The sequence below is a fragment of the Chlorocebus sabaeus genome, chromosome 12 (genome assembly GCF_047675955.1).
Source record: "Chlorocebus sabaeus isolate Y175 chromosome 12, mChlSab1.0.hap1, whole genome shotgun sequence".
NCBI classification, from domain to species: Eukaryota; Metazoa; Chordata; class Mammalia; order Primates; family Cercopithecidae; genus Chlorocebus; species Chlorocebus sabaeus.
Genome location: NC_132915.1, coordinates 92218455 through 92235976, shown reverse-complemented (window position 1 = coordinate 92235976; position 17522 = coordinate 92218455).

Here is a 17522-nt window from a genome sequence, read left to right as displayed (position 1 = left end):
CCATCCTTCCCAGACAGTCTTTTCCCTGGGGCTCCCCAGCAACCCCAGACTTCTCCCACCACCTCCTTCTCTCCACCTCTCTGAACTTAGGCTCTTCTTCTGTCAAATTGACATGAAAAAGCTCACCTCAAGGGCTGTTGCAGACGAACAGATGGGAGAGTGCCCTAAAACTCGGTAAAAGCAATGGATTGTTTTAGACCTTCGGTTTCTATGACAGCATTAACTGAACATCTAATACATGCCATGTTACTGCCCCAGACCCCACAGAGACCCTACAAGAGAGGCATCTCATGGGGGAGGAAACGGAGGTGCAGAGAGAGGAAGGGATCTATCCAAGGCCACACAAGTTCTTATTTGGAACTGGAACTCAGTCCCTGCTTCCAGTCCAGGAGACCCCTCTCCCAAACACCACACCGTTCCAGCCTGGCAGCCCTGCCATCCTGGATGGGAAGAGAGAGGACCAGGGTAGGAAGGGCGGGGGCCAGGGGGTTAAGAGACTCCTCCATGCCTCTTCCCCCCAGCCTCAAATCATAGAGAATGAATCTCCAGGAGGCCCAGCGGGTGGCCGGGTCCCAGCGCTGATTGCAGGAGATGGCAGGAGGGCCTGGCGGTTGCCATGGCGACTTCCTGAATCACAGCGCCTGTTCCCGCTAAGGCTTTAGGAAGTCAGACATACCTGGGCAGCCCCTGCCCCTGACAGGGCCTCTCCAAGGAGGAGGAGCATGCAAGGGAATGTGGCGTGCCTGCTCATGGAGAATCTGCACATGCATGTGAGAGCTATGGCAGTGGCAGGTGTGTCGCTGCAGCATGCACACAGGCCTAGGACATGGAGAGACTCACATGTGTGGGCGCAAACCTGCCCACACATGTGGGTCTCCATGTGACAGTAAGAGGAGCCTTTAGTGTGACACATGTGACAGTGAGAGGAGCCTTTAAGGGTGAGAACAAGCCTACTGACATAGGAATGTGAGAAGGGCATTCTCGGCAGAGGGAAAGGCAGGGTGGTGCTGGAGAGCATGCCGTGGAGCTGCTGGCAGGAAGATGAGATTGGCAGGGCCAGATCATGGGGACGCTCTGCATACTGGGCTAAGGAGCTTGGACCTTCACCGGGAGGCACTGGGGAGCCAGTGAGGGCTTCGAAGCAGGGAAGTAGCATGGCTGGAGCTGAGATCCCTCCAGCAGCCCATGGAGGATGGGTCAGAGGTCAGCCTGGAGGCCGGGAGGTCAGTGTGGTGCCAATCTTCCTTACCCAGCTCTATTCTTTTTCCTCATTCGCATTTACACCTTCTAACATGTACCATGTACTTGTCTTCAGTTTCTTGTTTATTCTCTGTTTTCCTCACTGGGATGCCAGCTCATGAGAGCTGAGGGGTTTGTCTGCCTCGTTCACTGAAGTATATTAAGGACCAACAAGAGTGCCTGGTACACCAGGGCTCAGTAGATACTTGCTGAATGAATGGATGAGGCCTGGACTAGAGGAGTGGCCTAAGGGAAGGAGAAAAGTGCAAGGGGAGAGTGAGGTGTGAAAGGCGAGTTGACTGGCCGGGTTAAAGTGGAGGTGGTGGACACACGGCTGAGCCCCCCAGGGACTTCTGAGTTGGTGGCTGTGGCCCTATTCAGGTGCCTTTCTGGTTCAGGAATGAGACCATGGGGTGATTCCAGGATCCAAGAGATAAGCATAAAGGATGGCCTGGCCAGGTCTCAGGAGGTGGGGAGGAATGGGGCAGGACCAGGCCAGATGCAGAAGTGGGGGCAGGATAGGGGAAACTGAGGCAGATGCCCCATCCTGTGCACTAGGTCTGAGTGCACTGGGAGGGACTGGAACTCAGTCCCTGCTTCCAGTCCAGGGGGCCCCTCTCCCAAACACCACACTGGCAGCCCTGCCATCTGGATGGGAAGTGAGAGGACCAGGGTAGGAAAGGCGGGGGATGGGGGACTGGGGTCTGTAGTGTCTTCCAGACCTCTGGTGTCTAATAGAAATGTAGCATAGGCCGCAGAGACATGCCACATGTCATCTTACATTTTCTAGTAACACATTAAAAAAGTAGACAGAGGTGGGTGAAGTGAGTTTTAATTACATATTTTACTGAACCCCGTATGTCCACAATATTATTTCAACCCGTTACCAATATAAAAATTAAATGAGATATTTTACATTCCTTTTTTAGGGGGTACAATGTCTTCAAAAACTGTTGTGTATCCTACACTTACAGCAAACCTGAGTTTGGACTTGCCATGTATCACGTGCTCAGTAGCCACATGTGACAGTGGCTGCTGCATTGGACGAGGCAGCCCTAGGACCTGGAACCCACCCACCAGGAATGAGGCACTGGGAGGGGCTGAGTCTGTAGAGGGGCCTCCAGGGCACCAGCTGATTGAGGCTGGGGTTGGGGAGAAGGCAACCACATGGGGGATGGAAAGCCTTTTTCCTCTACTTTTTTTTTTGTCAGTTCACTCGCTCACTCACTCAACAGACTTTTATTGAACACTTACTATGTGTCGGGCGCTATGCTAGGTGCTAGGTCTGGCAAAGTGCATTAGTGTGGAGTAGTAGTTCTTATTAGGATACTATTCCTTTCTCATAGATGAGAAAGCTTAGGTTCAGAGAAGTTCTGACTTTCTGGAGGTCATGTTGCTAGTAACCCTCTGAGCTCTTTCTCCTGCTCCATGTTGCATAGATAACTGAGATGTAAGTAAAGCCCCCAGGAGGGAGGAGGTTGAGGATGAGGTAAGATCTACAGAGCGATATCCCCAAGGAAACTCATGCCTCTAGGTCTCTACACCTCCTTAGAGACCTGGTTCCTCCCCCTCCCACTCAGTTTTCTCTCCTGCAACTGCTTGAGCTTTGATGCTCCACGGGGGTCTCAGAACCAAGATGTCCTAAAGAACTTGAATTTAGACCATCTTCTTCCTAGATGACAGTCCAGCAACCCTGCAGGGGGTTACACTACTGACCTGGCAGCTCTGGAGGCTGGACTGGGAGCAGCCCAGGTGTCCCCAGCTGAAAGGCCCATCCCTACCAAGGCAGCAGAAGAATGGAAGCAGAAACAGGAGTACTTGAAAGAGTGGATTCAAGCCCTGACTCCTTTTCTTCCCAGTTGAGGAAGAACCTTGGGGAAGAGGCTTTGACCCTCTGGGGTCAGTTCTGCCCCTATTACATGGACAGAGTAACCTACCTTCCAGGATGAGGGCCCTGAAAGCAAGTGGTCCATTAAGGAAGGGTCCCACGGGGCTTGGAAAGGGACTGGTTTTCAAGAATGACAAACCCGTGTGAATTTTGCTTAGAAACCCTGACGCGGCTGACTCCAGCAGGTGGGGGCCTGACAAGGGTTCCTTATGCGTGAAAGCTCTGGAACAGGTATCTGGGGTGTAGGTTCTGGGTTTAAGTCTGTCCTACAGGTGAGAGGGTCTCTGTGCCTTCCTTTCCTTCATCCTATTGTTTACTAAGCACCAAGTACTGACTGGGTGCCTAGTGAGTTAAATAGCTCTTCTTTCCAGATGAGGAAACCGAGGCACAGAGAAGTCTGGTGACTTGCCTGAGGCCAACCAGCCAGAAAGTGGCAGAGCTGGGTTTTAAACCTGGGTCTCCTCGTCCAAAGCCATTGCCTCTGGCCTCTGCCCAGCACTTGGAGATGCCAATGGGCTGTTCACCAGGAGTCACTCATGGCAACTGCCTCACAGACGGCCTGGGTCCCTTGCAGGCAGGGGTCAGCTGTGCATCATGCATCGGGACACGCAGAAGCACGGAGGCTGCCGGGCCTGGGAGGCTGCAGGGCCAGGCGCGGCCGGATTCACAGGTTGAAGACTGTTCCTCTGGGCTTCCGGACTCCGTGCCTTCCCCCACAGCCCCTTCCCGGGCCGCCTCCCTTCCTGGCCCGGTGCTGGGGGTGACTAGCGGGTGGGGTGGCATCCGGGCGGGGGCTAGAGCTGTGAAGAGGGTGTCTGGGCAGAGACTGATGGCCTGTCAGTTGGCTGCCAGCACATCCTCAAATTCTTTGTCTCTGTGTGGAGTGGGGACTGTGGAGGGGGCAGGGATTGGGCACAGCAGAGGAGGAGGATGCAGGGGTGGGGGGGGAGAGGGGTGTGGCAGGTTGGGGGAGGCCTCTGTAGACTGCTGGTGCTTACACTTGTCAGGGGTGTGTGTCTTGGGAAGTCAGGTCCTTGCCCCCTGCTTTGGGGCTAGAGACAGGGGCTCAGATCCTAGCTCTGCTCCCCACTTGCTGGGGGGTCCAGGCCTGTATCGTTCCTGTTTCCAATCCTAGGCCTGTGTTTTTCCATCCATGTAGTGGGTCTATCCAGCTCTGACCTGCTGTGATCTCTGTAAAGCTGAGCTGATTAGAACATTTGGCCCTGAAATTCCAGAGGCCTTAGGACTCCCCTGATGGAGGGAGCATGGAGCTGAGTCTCAGCGCTGTCAGAGGCACTGAGGGGGCTGGGAGTGGGGTCAGAGGGGTGGGGAAGGTGAATCTTCCCCACTGCAAGTCCTGGCAGTAGGGCAAAACCAGGCTGCTTATCTCCCCAGCCTGGGCACCCTGGATGACTGTGCTGGGTACACGGGGCTGAGGGAGGGGTCGCCAGGGAGGAGGCAGGGAGGACAGAGCTGTCATCTGTCCTGAAAGGTACAGCCCTTCAGTGCTTCCTACCCTCTCTGCAGTTCCTGCCAGGTCACCTGGACCCCAAAGACCCCACAGCTCTGTTCACCAGCCCCCTTCAGTCCTTGTCACCTGGCTACTGCTAGGTAGTCACACTCAGCTCCATGATCCCACCAGGAGCCAAGTAGCTGCATACACAATCACAGCGCCCCCCCTACCCCAGACAAAACCACACACAGGCACAAAGTCTGTGGCACAGTCACACATGGGCTTGTAGAGTTATAGATGCCCCTGGGTGCACAGCCCTCCTGTGAGCCAGAACGGGAGCTCACGCATGCATGCCCACCCCAGCGTATGGGTGAACCAAGGGCAGTACCCAGCCCAACTTTAGAGAACCACTCTGAGGCCTCACTAGACAATGTCACAGGAGCCGTCCTAGAGGGGTGGGGGTGGTGATGGGTTGAGAAGCTCTCTGTGGGCCTCTGATCCCCTCCTTTAATAAAAGGAGCTAGAAGGTCCCCTCCTCAGCACCCCACCCCCCAGCCTCAGCACCCAGGGCATCCATTATTCCACCCGATGCCCCTTCTAGTTCTGCGGGGTGAGTGCGCTGAGCACATCTTACAGAGGGCACACTGAGGCTGAGGAGGAGGAAGCGGGTTGCCCAACGGCAGAACTGGTGAGGTCAGAAGCAGAATTGCAAGCTGGGGCGGTGGGCCCCCAAATCCGTGTTCTCCCAGGCCGCCCACCCTCATCTGCCGGTCTGGGGTGTGGACCCCGAAGCGTGCCCCGGGCCCCCTCCACCCCAGCACCCAAGGGCCTCCCGGACACAAAGCCACCTGGCGGCGCTCGAGGGGGCGCGCGTGGGAGCGCGCACGGCGGCCCGCGCCTCCGGCCAAGATGTTCCCTTTCCGCGTGATTGACAGGCTCGAGTGCAGAGAAACAAAATTGTTTATGCGCTAATGAATAAGGCCCTGATTGCAAGATCCTGTTTGGAAAATTATAGTGCGGCGGCGGCGGCGGCGGCCGCGGCGGCCCAATTACAGCCCGCGCTGCATATTCATTTCGTCTCTCCTTTGCATCGAGATGAACGGGCGCCCCGCGCCCTGCAAAGGCAACGCCAAATTTAGTCCCAGGTTCCGCACTCCTCCGCGCCATTGTCTGTCCCGGACCACCTGCCTCCTGCCGGCCTGATTGCCCGGGAGGGCGCGAGCAGGGAGGCCAAGAAAGTTCTCCCTACCCCTCCTCCTGGCACCCCCTTCCCTCGGTTCTCTTCGCTCCCTCCTCCGACTCCCCGTCTCTGTCTCCCTTCCCCTCCCGGTGTCTCTTTCTCCCTCTGTTCTCTCTCTCCTTATTCTGTGCCTGACACTTCCTCTCCTCGCTCTAGGCCTCTAACTGGGTGCATCACCGGTCTAGAATGTCAGTCGCTGTCCCTCCCCCTCCAGCTGCACATTCCCTGCGTTCCTGGGTCCTGGGAACAGCAGGGGCAGTAACGGGGACTGTCTGCTCCGTGGAGGTCACAGAGGTATGAGGCGGGGCCCAAGACCCCTGCCTTGGCTGTGAGCATGGGGTGGCTTGGCTCGTCCCCGCAACCAAGCTGCTGGGGAGGGAGGCCGCTCCCTGCCCGCTGCCTCTGCCGCCCACGCATGCCATCAGACCCACTCATCCTGCGGCGCAGGCCCCCTGGCTGCCCAGGCTGCGCCCTCACACCTCCCTGCCCTGCACATGCTGTTCTCTTGCTGGCACGCCCTTCCTGTTTTCCCAGATGCATCCCAAGTACAGCTCAGAGCAGCCTTCCCCTATCCCCACCACCGCAGGCAACAGGACAGCTCTGTCCCCTAGCACGCTGGTGTCCACGCATGTCCTGCAGTTACGGCAGCAGGCAAGGTACACTGGCATCCTGGCATCACTGACTGACCGGCCTGGGGGCTGCCGGCGAGTCACCAGGAAGCCCTGGTGTCCAGCTCAAGGCTGATCAAACGGACACCTCCACTGTGATATGGGTGTGTAGTCTCCCTGTCCTTGCTGTATGGTGATGGTGGGCAGGAAGGGAGAGGAGGCTGGGAGGAAGGGACTGGGGGTTTGCAGCACCTGGACCCCACAGGCCAGGACTGGCCCTGGGTTCCAGACAGTGACAAGGGCAACTAACTGGTCCTTGTCATTGGGTCATTGACTTAACTGACGGGTACCTGAGGCCGGGTGTGACTGGAGGCTTGTGGTGCGGGTGATGGTCGTGAGGGCTTTTCAGAGGATGGCCGTGCTACTCCGCATCCGGCCTGGGACCCCACCGAGTAACCAGGCATCTGCACTCCTTCCTGGGACAGAAATTGGGGGATTAGACGTGAGCAAAAAGGGACAACCGCATATACCAACTGGCCTAGACAAACCCCCTCCCTGCCGCCAGAGACACACAAAGTAATAGACTCCCACAGTCACATACACACAAACACAGACACGCAGCCTCTCCTTGAAAGACCCACGCAGCCTGAGACACAAAGGCAGGCTGGCCCCCAGGCGTGTGTGGGGCAGCACTGCCCTCTGGCGGCTCTCCTGGTAATCTCTCTGTCAGGCCCTGGCTAGTTTCCTAGAACCACAGCTGAGCCACGATGCAGGTGCCCAGGCCCAGACCCAGAGAACTGGGACTCCCAAGGATGAGGTTTCAGGGAGGAAAATGAATTCGTGTCCCTAGGGTCAAGGGTCTTTTGAGTTCCAGTTCCCTACCCCAATCTGCATGTACTACAGAACATGTGAGCAGAACTTGCTCACAGAAGGACCAGTCCAGGGATGGTAAGGGGGCGGAGCTCCTTATCATGGGAGGAGTAGGAGTTGGGCTGGGACCACTTGGAGATTGGTGGTCTTTAGTGGCAGAGTGGACAACTTCATAGGTCATGACCAGCTTGAAGAGCCCTGGGAGGTATGTCTAGCCTTCTCCTACTTCACCCCAGCCCGGCCACTCTCCAGTTTGGTTTGTTTGTCAGTCATCAAACTCTGAGAGCATCTCAGCACCTGGAACAGCAGGGTGAGATCCTGCGTGGCAGGAGATGAGGCTGCAGAGGGTGGCTAGGCCACCCCTTGGAGGTCTTCAAGGCCAGTATTAGGTGTGTGGGCTTTATTCTGGGGGACAGGGATCTGGAGACAGGGGAAGCGACTTGGTCAGATGGGCATGTGAGCATCAGCGAAGGAGAAGAGACTGAGGCAGGAGGGCCAGACAGGAGGGATGTGGTAGCCTGGATTAGGACAGGGGCAGGAGTGAGGTGGCAAGAACGATGCAGATCCCAGAGCTATTAAGGAAATGGACTCGCTGGGCTTTGGTGAGGAAGTGGCCATGGTGGGCCTCAGGGCATATCAGTGCTGACGAAAGGGCCTGGGGGAGAGATGATGAGTCTGATGTGGCTCTGTAGAGCCTGAGAGCCAAGGGGATGTCTGGAGAGGTATCAAGGAGGCAGTTGAAATCAGGCCTGGAGACATCCACTTGGGAGTTGGAAGGTTACTTACAGGTGGTTGAAGGCAGTGCACAGCGGAGGCCACCCAAGAAGGACCCTTGGAAACCCTAAGCACCAAAGAGATCATGGTGTTCACCTCACCCCCATGAGTCAAAAAGAAGGAGTCTAAATTAAATTATAAAATGTAACATATGTATTACAAAACTTTTGGCCCGGTGCGGTGGCTCATCCCTGTAATCCCAGCATTTGGGGAGGCCAAGATGAGCAGATTACTTGAGGTCAGGAGATCGAGACCAGCCTGACCAACATGGCGAAACCCCGTCTCTACTAAAAATACAAAAAGTTAGCTGGGTATAGTGGCAGGTGCCTTTAATCCCAGCTAATCCCAGCTACTCGGGAGGCTGAGGCAGGAGAATTGCTTGAACCTGGGAGGCAGACGTTGCAGTGAGCCAAGATCGCGCCACTGCACTCCAGCCTGGGCGACAGAGCGAGACTCCATCTCAAAAAACAACAAACAAACAACAACAACAAAAAAAAACTTCTGCAATCATCACATCCATGGGTTCACAGAAACACATTTTCCTCCTCGTCTTCCTTGTTTGATGCTCCTGGTCTGATGGTGCCCTGAGGTGTTTACCTACTTGCCGGCCAGGTGGCCCAGCTCCAAATCCAGGCAAAAGCAAGAGGCTCAGGGGGCACCAACAGGCTGGGACCAAGGGGAACCAGATGCCCACAAAACAGCCAGGGAGGCTGGAGGAATCCCAGCAGAGTGTGGCATCACTGGGGCCAAGGAAGGAGGGGGTTCCAAGAAAGAGGACATGATCAGTCATGTAGAAAACAAGAGGAGGCACAGAGATGAGGACTGAAGAGGGAGCCCGGATGTGGCTGTGGGGCTGCCAGGCAGGCTCAGCACAGCAAAGCTGGCCACCTCTCCACATATCCCTGCTCAAGGGGGCCAGCCTTGGGTGGGGACACTTGGGTGCCCTTTGCCCTTGAGGATCCTCAGGACCTACAAACAAGGAGGGAATAGGATCCTGGGGTAGGAATGAGGCAAGATGACCTCAGAAGGAGAAAAGGAGACCAAATATTTCAGTGGACTCAAGGCAGGGGATGCCTCTGGGTGGCAGTCCCTCCTATGACCACAAGGGGGCAGCATAAAAACAGGTCCTCCGTGGACTTGGGCTTCTGTAAGGAGTCGGCTTCCACATGCTGTTTTCATCTGTGATGCGTCCTTGGGCTCTCTGGGCCTCAGTTTCTTTCTCCTCAAAATGGGGCAGTTGGACATCATATTCTCTTGGACACTGTTGGGATCCCCTTCATTTTGCATCGCCTTACCGCCCATATTCCCAGCCCAATGTGACAGCCCCCATCTGACCACAATAAATGTGTAAAGTGAATAAGGTCAATGGCACAGGTATAGTATGTGAGCGAGAACACATAATGCTAGCCCCTGTCTGTGAAGGTGGCCTCTGCTTCCTCTTACAGGGAGTACTGGGGTGGAGGTGGGGCTGCCACAGCCCCTTCTGTCTGCCCCCAGGGCAGAGCTCCGGCTCTTCCTTGTCCTGCCACTGCTTGCCATCTCTGGAACATGTCAGCACCTGTGTCCTCTCTGGTCCTCAGGGCTTATCAGGACAAGGAGGGAAAGAGCATGAGAGTCTCCTCAGCACTGCTGACCCTCAGGTCTGAGGCAGCCCCACCCTATCCTGGGACACCTCCAGGTGCTGCCCTGTGGGTCTGCAGTCCTTTGGTACCAGCTGCGGGGAGAGGCAATGTGAGGGTCAGGACAGTTGGTTCATTGCTCTGGGCTGCCATCAGACCTTCAGAGGGGCTGGTGTGCTGGTGGCTGCCAGTGACCTCAGCTAGGGACAAGGAGTCAGGGTTGGAGCCTCATTCCATGTCTGACAAAGTGTGGCTTTAGTTGGTCACTGCCAGTGGGTGGCAGGGAAGCTGAAGCCAGAGTAGGAGCAAGGGTGGCCTGGACAGACAGTGCCTCCCTGGAGGGTCCCTTCCCCTCAGAAGCTAGGCCAGCCCAGGGCAGCCGAGGACAGTGACACAGGAGAGCACCCATGGGCCAGTTGTCCTGTGCCAGCTCTCCAGCTGTGTGACCTTGGGCAAGTGGGCAACCCTCTCTGAGCTATGGTAGGGAGACCTATCCAGAATTCAGGAAAGCATGCCCTTATAGGCCCAGGGCAGCCCTGGTTTTGGGGCAAAGAAGGACAGGCAACCCTGGGCCACCAACTTGTCCTAGGGGTCCAGTCCCCGGGGTTTGGCCTTTTGGAGCCCACTGGGTGTCTAGGAGGAACTGAAGATAGATCTGACTCAGCTGGGGTCCTGGTACCAGCATTTCGGCTTGGGAGTGAGAAAGTCTAATAAAGGACTCTACGGTCACAAGGGTTTGGTCGCTACCTGGACAGGAAGCCTGTGTGAGTCCCCTCCCATCTCTGAGCTGCCATTTCTTTATCTTTCTGAGTTCCACCTGGGGCAGGACCTTCAGCTTCCCAAGTCCCACCAGACCATCGCCTCCTGGGTGCCAGGCTGAGTTGGCTCTCAGGCCCTCTCTTTCCCAGACGGGCCTTGGGTGATGCCAGGTGCTGCAGAAGCTTTTGGTTGGTGCAGGGGACTGGCGGGCATGGGCTCTCTGAGGGCAACTGTCTCGGTGCTTAACTGGGGCCTCATGGAGTGGCACCTGCAGCCTGGGCCAGCTGGGATGGGAAAGGGCGGTCTGGCCTCCACCTGCTCAGCTCACCTGCCCACTAGTTGCTCTCACTTGAGCCTCAGCCTCCTGCATCTGCTGCTGTTGCTGGAGCCTGAGGGGCTGGGGCCATGACTGGGTGCCCCAAAGACAAGAGAGAAGGAGGTGCTGGGGGCTACGCCCTGGAGGGGACAGCTAGAGACTCATCAGGCAGGAATATCTCCTCTCCCTGATTCTCATCCTTCACCCATCTGTGTCAGCCTCACACTTGTACCTGTGCACCTGTGGGGCAGCCATCCCCACCTGTGGCTCTCCCCACTCCTGGAGCCCTAGGAGACTATGTAGAGCAGGCTTGGGGTGGGGTCCCATGGAGCATCCCCAAACTGCTCCTGGTCCCCAGGCTCCGGCTTGTGCTGTCCCTTCCTGCTTTCTGGATTTTGGCCTGTCCATGGGACCTGGAGGAGCCTGGAGCCTGGAGTTGCCAGCTTGTCTGGGCCCTCCAGGCTCCAGAATCTCTGGAGTCCATGGGTGGGGCTGATGCTGGCCTTGTTGATGTTGCTCCTGCCGGAGTAGTGATGCCCTCTGGCATCAGTGCCTTCCTTGGCATGTCACAGGCGCCATTTGCCATGTGCAGTGGGGGCTGGAGTCTAAGCTCATAGAAAACTTCCAAGGCCTGGGCTACGGTCCTCACAGCTGTGCGGCCTGCCTTGACACACACAGAAGGGACACATGCACTAGTGTGCATTCAGGGGACACGTGAACACACCCCTCATATTCAGACGTGTGTAAACAGCGCTGCCACACAAGTGCAGACACACGCTCCAGTGGACTCACGCACACAGCCACACATATAGACAATGTACAGGTATAGCCAGTGTGTGAACATGGATAAATCTGTCAAGGCAGATATGTGCACAGTCCAGAACACAAGACAGGTAGAAAGGCAGATCTACACATGTGCACAGATGCCTGTCAACAAACATGCATATTCACACATGCACACGTGCATACACAAGCTGTCATGGGCACACTTACAGGGGATCATGCCTTACTCTGAGCACAGAGCACTTCTCCAGGCCTCCCTGCCTCCAGAGCAGATGGGGACACATGTCCTACCCCTCAGCAGGCAGGGAAGGGCTGGGGGAGGGAACTTCACTTTTCCTTAGACCCATGGCAATGGAAAGTGGGCACCATCTTGGGTGATGTAGCCAAAAGTCTCCTGTTGTGGGAGTCTCGGCACACATAGAAGATTCTGGAGAGGAGGGGGAGGTGCAAGGCATGATCCACTTCAAGCAGCCACCAAGCCCTGTGGGAGCTGGGTCGCTGGGCTTAGCAAGACAAGTGCCCAGGGGCTGAGGCTGAGCTGAGGAGCCACCAAACCTGTAGCCAGGGTCATGCAGTACTAGGGGCTGAGCCTCATCCCCTGCAGCCCTGGTCTCTGCAGGGACAAGGGAGAGGAGAGGAGGGGTACCTCTGCGGGAGGGATTGTGGATTCAGCCTCCCATGCAGGATATGAACTGACTCAGACTGGGAGCAGTCAGAGATCCCTGGGTTTGTCATGGCACCGGGGTCTCCTTAGGACATCAGAGCCAGCTGTTACCTGCAGGGAAACCATCCAAATATATTTAGATGCACACATACTTAGCATTGCATTACAATTGCCGACAGTATACAGCACAGTACCATGCTGTACGGGTTTATAGCGTAGGAGCAATAGGCTATGTCATGTGGCCTAGGTGTGCGGCAGGCTACACCATCTAGGTTTGTGTAAGTGCACTCTATGAAGTTTGCACGCCCAAATTGCCCGGTGACACATTTCTCAGAATGTATTCCCATCTTTTTTCTTTTTTTCCTTTTTTTTTTTTTTTTTTTTTTTGAGACGGAGTCTCGCTCTGTCGTCCAGGCTGGAGTGCGGTGGCACGAACTTGGCTCACTGCAAGCTCCGCCTCCTGGGTTCAAACAATTCTTCTGCCTCAGCTTCCTGAGCAGCTGGGATTACAATCACGTGCCACCACACCCAGCTAATTTTTGTATTTTTAGTAGAGACGGGGTTTCGCCATGTGGACCAGGCTTGTCTGGAACTACTGACCTCAGGTGATCCGCCCACCTCGGCCTCCCAAAGTGCTGGGGTTGCAGGCATGAGCCACTCTGCCCGGTCGTATCCCCATCATTAAGCAACACTTGACTGTGTTCATAAGGTTGTGCACCCTTATGTGTGACTGAGGAGTCACACATCCTCAGTGTAAGTCCTCACTCACATGCATTGCTTCTGCACACAGGCGCTTCAGTGAGGCAGAAGGTGGGTATTTAGGGTTGATGTTAACCAGAGGGCAGACTGTGGGGAGTCCGGGTCTCACAGCCCAGTATGTCAGAGCTGCAAGCATCAGAGAGACCATCTGGTTCTCATGGGACAATGGAGAAACAGAGCTCCAAAAGAAGGTCACACAGCCCAAGGTCAGGAACTCAGCCCAGATTGAACCCCAAGTTTGGAACCCTTCCCCAGACCTTCCCCTAATCCCCTTCCCTTTCTGCAGTGACCAGCAGGTACCATGAAGCAGAGATTCATGGAATGCATGGGGTACCCTACCCCATTGTTGACAAACGCCCCCCACCACCATGTATCTCAAACCCAGTCATGTGGAGAGAGCTTTGCACAACAACATGGTGCTTTTCCCGCAGGCCCATTGACTCAGGGTCTCTGTGGGGGGTGTGAGTGGCTCTGAAGGGGCTGCTGGCTAAATGGTAGCCCTGGAGTTGGACAGCTGGCAGGGAGAAGATGCCTTCCTCCCTTAAGCAGCCTGGGCCACAAGCCCTGGAGAGCTGGCAGAGGAAAATTGGCCTGGCATGGTGCTTCTGTCCTGGGCTGGCTGGTGGGAGGACTGAAGACAGACCCCACAGGGTCCAGTGGGCTCATCTGCCCAGGCGCTGAGCGCCTCCTCTGTGCAGCCCCAGGAACAGGGAGCTCACAGTCTGATGGAGACAGACCAGCAAGCAAGCCTGAGGGACTGGGGTTATGCAAGGGGACAGCCAGGGCTCAGGGAGCACAGAGCCGAGAATAACCCACGTTTTCCTGAGGAGAGGCCACTGGAGCTGGCTTGAGGGGCAAGAAGTGGCAGTGGAGCAGAAATACCAACTGGAAGTAACAGCAAATGCTGAGACAAGAGCCAGGAGAGGGCAAAGCGTGTTTGGGGCAGTGGAAGTCTATTATGGCTGCACAGAAGGCGGGAAGCAGGGGAGGCAGGTGCTGCAGAAGGCTCCAGTGAGCAAGTGTGGGCTTATTTTAAAGGAGGTGGGAGCCACAGGAGGTTCTTGAGCAGGAATAAGCAGGTCAGAAGCTTATCCTGTGGTGGAGCAGGCTAGGATGGGTGGGAGGCACCAGCCCCGGGCCAGCAGGGCAGTGAGGAGGCTGGCACTGCACATCGGGCTGAGAGGATGAACCTTGACCCAGGGCAAGGGCAGGAAGAGGGGAGCTGAGTTCATAGGATGTATGACTCAAGGCTACAGCAGGGGAGGATAGGAGCCTAGGGTGCTTCTCTATCAGGCACATGGTGGCTGTGCAGGAAATGGTCATATCCAGCATGGAGTACTCCCTGTTCTCCCTGAGACCTGGCCTCTGCAGCACAGGGGGCGAGGGGTCCATCCTCCCCCAAACTTCAGAGGCCAGGAACCACGACCAGGACTGGGGTAGGGGTTTGGAACATTTTGGAGATAATGGTGGTTTTCCAATCACTAGACTCAGGCAGTCTCTGCTTTTTTTTGGCTGAACAGAAGGTGATAAAAATGAGAAGAGAAAGAATAAGAGAGAAACAGAGAATCTGAGGCAGAAACAAAGACAGAGACAGACACAGACACAGTGGGCAACACAGTGAGAAACACAAGTTGCTAAAAACATTGCAGAGCACATTGAGACAGAAACACACACACAAAGACAGAGAGAGAGGTAGAGAGAGGGAGAGGCACACAGACAGAGGCACATAGACAGAGATGCAGACAAGGATGGAGATGGAGACTCTGCTGAGAGATGCAGAGACTTGGCCGCTGTTTGGCCACTCCTCCAGCCGAGGATGCTAACTCTGCGGGGCCTCTGCATCGGAGTATGTTGGTGGGTGGTGACAGGGGCTGCTGTCTCCTCTCTGTGTTGTGCTGAGCTAGTCCCTGCCTCCTTAGGTACCTCTTCCCTGTCAGGACCCTCTCTGTCCAGGACAGCCCCACTGAGATTTGAAAATGGAGATCTCCATTGAGTGCCCTGTCTTTTCAATTGCAAATTTATTGAGCACCTAATGTTTGTTAACCTCTATGCCAGCTTTGCCTCCTTAAGCCTTCTGAATAACCTTGGTCAGGAACTTGAGAATCAGATAGGCTGCTCACCTGAGGCCACACAGCAAGTTCGTCCTGAGATAAAACTCAGACTCACGTCTGTCTGATGACGAAAGGTTGTTTTTATTTTTCTTTTGAGACAAGGTCTTGCTCTGTCGCCCAGGCTGGAGTGCAATGGTGCAATCTTGGCTCACTGCAGCCTCGACCTCCCAGGCTCATGCGATCCTCCCATCTCAGCCTCCTAAGTAGCTGGGACTACAGGCATACATCAACATGCCCGGCTAATTTTGTTTATTTTTTGTAGAGAAGGGGTTTCACCATATTGCCCAGGTTGGTCTCGAACTCCTGGGCTTAAACGATCCACCTGCCTCGGCCTCCCAAAGTGCTGGGATTATAGGCATGAACCACCATGCCAGGTGTGATCCAAGGATTTTTTTTTTTTCCATTGCTCCATTGCTCCATTGCTCCATGGATTTAAATGCCTCTGCCTCAGAATGCTTTGGTTTGTTTCAGTATTTTTAGGTGTTTTTCTCCTCTCCCATTTCCCAGGTTTGGTTGGAAAGCGGGGGAATATGGAAGGATTAGGAGTAGTTGTCTGAGGTTAAGGGGCCTCCTGTGCCTTCCAAATTGTGCCTGGATCCTTCCACAGAAGGCTGGCAGCTTCTCCAGGCGCCTCCTCCCTCCCTGCAATCCCCTGGCCTCTTAAGAAGCTGGAGGAACAATTGCTAATCAGCTTCCGAGAGAGACAGGAATGAGTGGAGGAGCCAACAACGCGCCTCAATTACTGGCAGCTGGTCCCCTCCCCGTGCCGCAGAGCCTGGCTCCCAGCTCTCCTTCTCAATTCCAGTTCTTCCTTCCTCTGCCTGATTCCTTCACATCCTGATGGAGCCACAGGGGTTGAGAGCTGACTTCTTAGGCCTCCTTCCTTCACTCATCTCCCCATAGTGAGGTCCCCAAAATGCAAATCACATTCTTATCTCTGAGCATTTGCACGCCCTACTCCTTCAGCACGGACAGCCCTCCTCTATCTGGCAAACTCCTACCCATCTTTCAAGACCAGCTTCCATGTCACCTCCTCTGTGAAGCCCTCCCATCAGAGGTGTTTGAACCAGAGCAACTCCATCTTGAGTAGGGGCTAGGTGAAATGAGGCTGAGACCTATTGGACTGTATTCCCAGACGATTAAGACATTCTAAGTTATAGGATGAGATACGAGGTCGGCACGAGATACAGGTCATAAAGACCTTGCTGATAAAGGAGCTTGCAGTAAAGAAGCCAGCTGAAACCCACCAAAACCAAGATGGCAATAAGATTGACCTCTGGTTGTCCTCACTGCTACACTCCCACCAGCGCCATGACAGTTTACAAATGCCATGGCAATGGCAGGAAGTTACCTAATATGGCCTAAAAAGGGGAGGTATGAATAATCCACCCCTTGTTTATCATATCATCAAGAAATAACCATAAAAACAGGCAACCAGCAGCCCTCGGGGCTGCTCTATCTCTGGAGTTGCCATTCTTTATCCCTTTACTTTCCTAATAAACTTGCTTTCACTTTAAAAACTCTCCCTGAATTCTTTCTTGTGTGAGATCCAAGAACTCTCTCTTGGGGCCTGGATTGGGGCCCCTTTCCTGTAACTCTCCCAGACCTTTCTCACTCTTCCCAGGTAAACTTCCTTCCCTGGGCTCTCATAGCCATGTCCACGCTGTAACAGTCATGGTGTGTTGTGCCCAGGACAGGGCATGGCCATGCAGGCAGTCAGCATGGCAGCATGACGTTATGGGAATAGCACTGGGCCTGGAGCCTAGTGAGTTCTAGCTGTGGCTCTCACTTGGAGTCGGGCAAATTGCTAACTTGCGCTGCTTCTCCATCCTGACCCATCTCTACCTGGTTGCCATCCCCTTTTCCTCCAGGTCTCCAACCCTCCCCAAAGTCCACCTTCCCAGGGTTCCCTTTCCTCTCGTCTTCTCATTAGGAATGACTCACTCGGGGTCCCTGGGCTCCCTCTGGGCAGCAGTCCTGAGTGCATGGTCACTGCTGCATCTCCAGCACATGGGGAGAGAAGAATGAATGAATGGAACCTTGAATGTCTCATCTGTTAACTGGGGGTAGTAGTAATTCCGCCCTCCCAGGGCAGCTGTGGGTACAATCAAAGTTTGCTTTTTGCTGACTCTCAGTACACGCACTCTAACTATGCCTGTAAATGTTTATTGAGGGGGAACTGAATTCCCCCAAGGCTGTTCTAATGGGATTCCCTCAGGCAGAACACCTGGAGAGTTCCGCAAAGGAGCAGCCTGCATGCTAGGATGGGAGGAGGGGAAGGATGGGGAGGTGATGAAGGCAGGAGCCACAGGCCCCAAGATCCAGAGCGAGCAGGCTGGGACAACTCAGAACTCCAGACTGAGCCCCGAATTACAGCTGCTGCGGATGATCAGAACAGGGGAGACAGAGGGCCCTGGTAAGTGGCAGCTCCAACCCACA